Source organism: Amaranthus tricolor, chromosome 1 (assembly GCF_026212465.1).
Source record: "Amaranthus tricolor cultivar Red isolate AtriRed21 chromosome 1, ASM2621246v1, whole genome shotgun sequence".
NCBI classification, from domain to species: domain Eukaryota; kingdom Viridiplantae; phylum Streptophyta; class Magnoliopsida; order Caryophyllales; family Amaranthaceae; genus Amaranthus; species Amaranthus tricolor.
The window spans coordinates 18,538,794-18,547,263 of NC_080047.1; the positions used below are offsets into that span (position 1 = coordinate 18,538,794).

Sequence of the window (8,470 nt, forward strand, 5' to 3'; positions counted from 1 at the left end):
TGGGGGTTTCTAGTGATGATGATGATGATGATGTTGACTACCTAGTCGACGTTGTTCGCCCAGTGGAGTAGACTGTTGTCCGGGGTCCGACGGGAGATTCACACGTGCCGGCCCTAATTTTTCAGGCGCATCTAAGCGCACCGGACGTAGATTCGTCGATAATGAGCCGTCATGGGGGAGCAGGCGCTCACAGTCCGCTTGCACGAACTGGTTAGTCACATCGCCCCAGTCCGGGGGCCCACAGATACACACCTGATACCTAGCTATGGCGGGCACATAGCTAAACTTATTTTTGACGGCTTCGAGCGTACGCCTCCATTTCTAGAATGCCGTAGTAGGAAGAGGCCATTGGAGGCCATCATCGGACTGAGGGATATAAGCGATTCGTTGTATGATATTCTACCTACTACTTCCCTAGGCCGTCTGCCGTACATTATGCACCAGCACATCGATTGTGCTTTGATATTGCCTTCTTGGAGAGGTGGCAGCCGGATACGAATACCTTCCACATGCCATGGGGGGTGATAACGATTATGTTGCACGACGTGCAACGCATATTGGGCATTGCTATTGAAGGTTCTCTACCGGCCGAGCCTTCTAAGGTGGAGTGGCAAGTCGGTATCCCCAATCTATTCGGGGAGCCCATGTCCGAGCTACGGCGAAAAGGTGTATTCACTAGTGGCTGCGTCAACATTGCTGAAGTGATGCAACTGTGTCATAGGTTCCAGGCCATGGATACCCAGTCGACAGCCTACTACATGGCTATTATCAGCTCTACCCTGCTGGCGGATAAGACCAGAACCGTCATGCGACCTCATCCGATACTTGTCGTGAACATCAATCAGGATGAGATCGCCTGGAGTGCGGTGACCTTGGCCTATATGTATCGGCAGCTGGGAATGGCATCTAGAGCTGGTTGCAAGACCATTGCGGGTTGCCTGACATTGCTCCAGACATGGATCTATGAGTACTTCCCACTTTCCGCCCTCATCCTCGCCGAGCAGACGTGCCTAATAAGACTAGGGCGAAGATGTGGTCCACGTCAAAGCTATGTCGTGAGGTGAACAGGCTGAGGGACTGTCGTATCATACTTGACTCCATGACGGAAACTCAAGTATTGTACATCACATCACACTTTCTTATGCATGTTATTTTAATTTTAAATTATTTTTATGTTATCTTGTCTTTGTGTGCAGGTGGAATGGACTCCGTACTTGACTGCTCCAAGAGCATTAATGAATGAACACCCACGCACTACCTTCATCGGGGGTATCACTTGCTTTGATATCGCCGAGGTGTATTTGCCGAAGCAGACAGTGCGACAGGTCGAGGTGTCTTTGGTCCATCTAAAAGCAGAGCTGAATACGTTAGTTTTTTCATTTATTTGTTTTTTCTTATGTCTTTGTGTTATTTGAATGTTGTTTTATATCTTATTCACACCCTTTTTCCTTTTTTGTTTTTCAGTTTCTCAATGAATGGCCGAATTGATTCGCTCCATTGGACTGCCTCTTGTTGCTGAAATGAACCCCCGGGAAAGACATGCTTTAGACCTGCCACTGGATGTCCCGCGAGATGAAAATCTAGACCCTCAACCACGAGAAGATGATCTACTATATTCAAATGTACTTCTCGGGGTCTTGCTTGTGCTTAGTCTTCCCTTTCTAGGTGGACTTGCGTAAGGCTCAGGTATTTCAACTCCATCAGCTTGTAGTTCATACTCAAGTACTTGAGACAATCGTCGTACAACTGCGGGATTAGATTTTAGAACTTCACCGACCAGAGATTGAAAGTACTATTTGTCATTGGCGTTCACGTATCGTACTCCTTCGTTGGTGTCATCTCCTACCTCTGTGTATCTCAAAGTACTCTAGAATGATGAATGTCATCCACATACAAAGCACCTTGTGAACCGATGAACATATATAAATAACAAGGACACGGCAATCCATGGGTGTATTGAAGTACACAACTGCATTCGTTAAATACAAAATCACCCAATTCTAATATACGGTTATGCTCAAGCTGCAGCTGCTCTAAGGCATAGATAGATACGTGGCGATATAAAGGTCTAAAAAAATATTGTCATATCGACCTTGCTACAGAATTCATGAATTCCTATAACGCTTGTCGGATCCTGGCTTGCTGATTTGTAATCTGTGCGTGTGCTCTTTTAAACAGGGTATCAAATGAGCTATTACTGCTACCAAGGTAATACTTGAAAGACGAGTGTTGGCTTTCAACTTTGCTGGTAGTCTGGTTACCCATGTGCAAACAATCATTCGTCCACGCACGCACAAATTTCTCTGTAAGTAGAATCCAAGTTCCAGCTAAATACCAACGACCTTTTTGTTCCTAAATGACCAGGTATTCACGATCGCTTGCCATCTTTCTTCAAATTCGTCGATTGTAGAACTTTCAACAATAGGGTTCTATCTACTTTTCCTGAATACTTGCCCTTGTTCATTTCTTTTACTACTACATAACTTGTCCACCATATTCTCAACGTCGTTTGCATTATGCCAAATGCATAACAAATGTCGCACATCTACATTAAACAGAACATTAAACGTAATTAAGACATATTCAATAGATAGAACGACAAAAATTAATCAACAAAACCTTTTTACCTGAGAAGACGTGACGAATAGCTGCAGATAAACCTTCGTCTCGATCGATTACAATGACGCTAGGAGTCTGAACTGTGCCGAAAAAATCTCTCAATCCCTGCAACACCCACGAATACGACACAGCCGCCTCATCTCGCATCAAACAAAACGCAACCAAAAAATTGTGATTGGTTGGCATCATTCCAATCATTTCACACAGTGGCCACTTTTGTTTGTTTATTTTGTACGTTATATCTATCAACACAATATACGGCTACGTACGTATCATTTGGATAGAGGTAGGATTTGCAACTAATAATTTGGTCAATTCCCCTTCGATATCCAAGTCTGTCCAGACCACGTAATTAAGTCTTGTGGCCATATAAAGACTGTGTTGAAGGGGAGTCCTACCCTCCATCTCTTCTCTCCTTATTGATTGCCTTATATTATATATCTGATTCATACTAGTAAAAAAACCAGGAAAATTTTCTCTAATAAAAGTCATACTAAAGGCCGGTTGCATTCCGATTGCACTAAACTATCGTATGTGTTCCCGAATATCTACATTGATCCTATTTGCCCTTAAATGACCATCTCTGTACACTAAGAACGGGTGGTTATATCTTCATTTTTCACCAGGACACACCCTTACTGTCCAAGGTCTTTCTCCTGGTTTACGACTACTTGCTACAATCAAAAATTTACACCCACAACTTCTACTTTTAGAACAGGTTGGGCAGCATTATCTAGATTATATAAATCACTCCTAATATTACCATAGCGGTGACATCTTAAATACACACTAGCTCTAGAACGCCCTTCTTTTTGTTTATAAGAAGCACGTGTAAATTGAAAACCAATTGTTATTGCTATTGCATCGGCCCATATATGTAACTCATCTAAGGAAACAAATTCTCTATCCGTAACAAAGCTACCGGAGTAATCTACGTTGTCTCCGAAGTTTTCAAACTCCTGCAAATTTGAAATATGAAACAAACCATATATTAGGTCATTAACAAATTATACATACAAACATTAATAATAAAAACATTCAATAATAAATAAAAAGTATAAATTACTTTAACAATTTACTTAAATAATTAATATTAAAAATAAAAATAATAATAACACTAAAAAAAAGAATAACACTAATAATAATAATAATAATAATAATAATAATAATAATAGCAGTAGTAGTAATAATAATAATAATAATAATAATAATAATAATAATAAGAATAATAATAATAAGAATAATAAAAAATACAAATAATAATATTAATAATAATAATAATAATAATAATAATAATAATAATAACAAAAAAAGAATAATAATGTAAATAAAAATAAAAAATAAAAAATAAAATCGCAAAAACTGGGCGACTGGACCATGGTTCAGTCACACAAAACTGTTTGCGACTGGACCATGGTTTAGTCGCACGTTTTGTGCAACTGAATCATGCTCTAGTCGCCCAGTTTTGTGCGACTGAACCATGGTCCAGTCGTCTAGTTTTTGCGACTTTTTTTTTAAAAAAAAATACACTGATTCAAATCGAACAATTTACGTACCGGATCCGATTCATATTCGCTTTCGTTAGCCATAGTTAATCGATTACAACAAACAGCTTGTTTAAAACCGAAGAACATTTTAGAGAGTTTTTAGAGAGATAGTACCGTGTTTGAATTCGTGCATCATACAAGAACGCGTCTGAAAATTCAATATATATAGGGTTGCGATAAAAATGTTTACATTTATTAAGCGAGTTTTAAGTCCAGTGGCAAATTTGTAATTTTTTAAACTCCAAGGGCAAATTTGTAAATTCATAGAGGGTGGCGATAAAATGAAAAGGGGTGGCGATGTTTAACAACTCCCAAATAAAAAATTACATTCAAAAATATTTTAATCATCGATCTTCATTACAACTCACTATTTTCGTACTAAAATTTTATTACAAAACCTTTTAATTCATGAATCCAAAACTTAGATGCATCAAATTGAGCATATGTGTTGTTATTTTTGTATTTTATTTTTGTCTTAAATTGTTGTTTTTGTGCCTGGAAGTTTGCAAAGGTTTTCAGTTTGTATCTGTTAGTATGAATATCGGATTGTTCATCTTACATAGAGCATATGAGCATATGTGTCTGGAAAAAAATGGTGATGATGTTTTCCTGGTTGTTTTTGTTCATTTTGTGAATTTATTCTGGATTTAGTTGATCCCATTTATTCTGGATTTAGTTAATTGAATTTATTCACTTCTTATAAATTAACGGTTTTGAAAAGATAATAGGGTTGGTTGATCCCATTTGAAATTTCTAGGTTTAGTTGTTTTCAAAATGGCTTTCAGGGATGCTCTTGTGTGTTTCGTTATCTTTGAGATTCGAGTATAGACAAAGTATGAGTATAGACAATTCTTTTATTGTAGAAGGTTGCATCCAGCTCCGTTTGCTCCGTCATCATGTGCTAGTATAGGGCTATAGTTGCTCTAATTCATCATCCTTCAGACCCTGGTCCTTTGGATGAGGAAAGGATTTTTCAGTTGCCTAGGGAATGATGTGTTTAAGTGTGTTTGCAATGTTAGGAAAGTAACAAAAAGGACAAGCAAAAACTTATTTTTGTTTTCCTTGACTGGTGTATAGACAATTCTTTTATTGACTGGTGTATGATGTGCGTTTAACTTTTCTTTTATTACCTTTTAGGGCATATGTACTTAGTTTTCTTGTAATTGTTAGACAATTCTTACTTGTTAGATAAATATGGCTTCAAACCCATCAACTACTGCGAGTTGTACTCCTATTAGCGTCGATGAGTATGAAAGTCCAGCACATGTTGTTTCCGATCCTAACGTGTTATCTATAACAAGTAAGCACACTTTGGCGGTTTGGAATGATTTCAAGAGAAAGAGAGTTGGTGGGGTAGAGAAGGCTGAGTGCAATCATTGTAATAAGCTACTTTCCGCCGGTGCAAAACAAATGGAAGCACATATCCCGTTCTTCAACAAGTAGCACGGGATATTTTGAGTATTCCTAAATCTACGGTTCCATCCAAATCAGCTTTTAGCACAAGTGGTAGAGTTCTTGATCCTTATCGTAGTCGACTACTACCTCAAGCCGTTGAAGCTTTAATGTGTTCTCAAAATTAGATTTGGGCTGCCCTCAAAAGTAAGCATTAATCCTATAAATATTGTGTAATTTTTATGTATTGATAAATTTTGGTTATAAAAACATTTGTGTTTGCAGATTGTGGAGAATTCAAGGACAAGGATTTTGCTAAAATTGTTGGAGAGTTGGAAGAAGAATGCGAAATGAAATTTGATAGTGATGAAATTCTTCTAGATTGATTTAATTTAGATGATTTTGAGTTGATGTTGAAACTTCAAATACTTTTGTTTTAGACATGTATATTTGTTTGAGACTTTGATTATGTGTTTGTTTGAGACTTCGGATATATGTTTGTTTGAATTGAGACTTTGGATATGTGTTTTTGTTTGAGACTTTGGAGTTTGGATATGTTTTATGGGTTTTAAGGCCCAAATAATTGAATATAAATATGTGACACGGATGGGTATTAAGCGGGGATTTGACGGATGGTGGGGCGGGTAAAATGGGTATTAGACGGGGATGGATACCCATATGGGTGGCGGGGCGGGGATGGTATTAGGTACAAACCCATCGGGGCGGGGGCGGGGACGGAGAAAAAAATTATACCCGCCGCGGGGATGGGGATGGGGATGGGGATGGTAACGCCAATATCCGCCCCGCCCCGTTTGCATCCCTAGCATCAATATTCCAAATCAAATACTAGTGAGTACTACTAGTGCTAATTAATCAAGATTTAGATGACCAAATAGAAATTAACACTCTATAATGAAACGACCATTAAAAAACAATTTAAAGTCGAGAACCAAAAGTAGCTATCAACAGAACATACCCATCTAGTCCAAAAGACCAACATCAACTCTTAAACTAAATGAAATTCACAAGTTAGCGAAAATGAACCACATAATGTTTGAGATTGAAACATCCTAGTATACTTCACTTAATCAAACCACTACAAAATAAACCAAACACAAAACAAACTCAATATAAATTTAATAAAAGCAATCCAAAAGAGGTTTGAACATACTAGTATTCTTCAGCTAATAGATGGCCCCTTGATGTACCTGCCGCCTCAGCCAGGTCGCTATCTTCCACCAATCTCTGTAACATCATTATTAATCACTGTAATTAGAAGGACTCCAAACAAATGGAAGTATTATTTGCCATTAACAATTCAATTAAATGAAATGAAGAGTGAACCTGCAATGCTCCCATGCTAGCATTCCAAGTGTCCACATCAACATAATTAAACAAAAATAGAGAACTTATATTTGCAAAACCAAAACACTAACAATAGCACAGCAACACTAACAGACCATCAATATTGAAAAACATGTATAAAACAAAAATGCTTCCATTTCTCATAAAATTATTCACAAATCAATTATTCAAGCAAGAAATATTCAAACAAATTATAAATTAATACCAAAATCAAACCCTAAAACAAAGTAGTACCAAAATCAACTAACCATTCAAACAAACCAAACCCTAAAACAAGCTAATACCAAAAGCAAACTACAAATATTCAAACAAACCAAACCCTAAAACAGATTAATACCAAAATCAAACCCTAAATCAAAAAAGAGAACAAACCCTAAAATCAAAAAAACAAACCCTAAACAGAGAACAAGCCGTAAAAGCCAAGATAATACAAATTTATACCAAAATAATACCAAAATAAAACAAAAGAAAATAAAAATTCAGATTTCATACCTTGTTACCGCATGAGGACGTGACGGAGAGGGAGTGAGGCAGATGAAAGAGGAGGATGTGGCTACACCGCGTGAGGAAGAAATAGAGATGAAGTAAGGGACTGAGGGAGTGAGGAATAAAGAATCAGGTGTGGGGGAGTGAAGAACAACAATGAACACAGGAAATGAGGGCGGGGGAACGAGGAAGGAAGAAAGATTCAATATGCTCTTGAACAAATTTTATGTGCCAATTTAAGTAAAATTGAAAAAAATATAGGCAGAAATTCAAAGATTCATATGAGTAATGATTTAATATGCTTTCATTTCTAGAGTTTCATGAATATAAGATTTATGAGGCTGGATTAAGAGGGATGCTTAATTATGGATTAGAACATGCTTATGATAATCTTTCATGTGATCAGAATTACAAGATTTTTCTAAATACTATTGAGTCTACCTATGATGAAGCAGCTATGGAAGGAGAGCATGAAAAGGAAAGGAAAAAGGGGAGAAGAAGAAGAAGAAACTAACCATGGTTAGGTCATTTCACATTTAACGGCAACTTAACGGAAAATTGACTAATAGTGTCACGGTTGTAATTAGCATATAGTTGGGGGATACCACTGAAATACACTGGGGTACCATTGTTATTTTGCTATAGTACAGGGGTACCATTGATAATATCCCTTAAAAAAATTGGAGTATTTAGGAAATGGAAAAGATTGCATTCGGCATACATTATTTTATTTTTCAATTGTGTTTAACCAAGCTAAATTGATTTTTATATATTTTTTAATTAATTAACCTTTAGCCACACTTATTAGTGTAGTACCCACACTTATTAGTGTGGCTGAATTCATTCTTTTTATATTTTTTATTGAATATTATTAGTGTGGCTTAATTGTCACATATTCACATTCATATTTTTTAATTAAACTTTAACCACATCCATTAGTGTGGCTGATTTTATCACTATTTTATATATTTTTAATTGAGTTATAGTCACGCTTATATGTGAGATTATTTTTCCCATGCTTAATAGGCACGCCTAAATGCAATAAGTGTGCCTAATTGCAA

General features: G+C 36.9%; 1 long non-coding RNA gene across 1 annotated transcript; it reads right to left on the reverse strand.

The window, feature by feature from the left end:
• Positions 1–1,624: 1,624 nt before the first annotated feature.
• LOC130806311 (uncharacterized) lies at positions 1,625–8,120 on the reverse strand. The gene is made up of 4 exons (XR_009040303.1): positions 7,416–8,120; positions 6,730–6,803; positions 2,628–3,578; positions 1,625–2,545 (listed from the first exon to the last, which is right to left on the reverse strand). It is a non-coding gene; the product is annotated as an uncharacterized LOC130806311 (long non-coding RNA).
• Between the last annotated feature and the right edge of the window lie 350 nt (positions 8,121–8,470).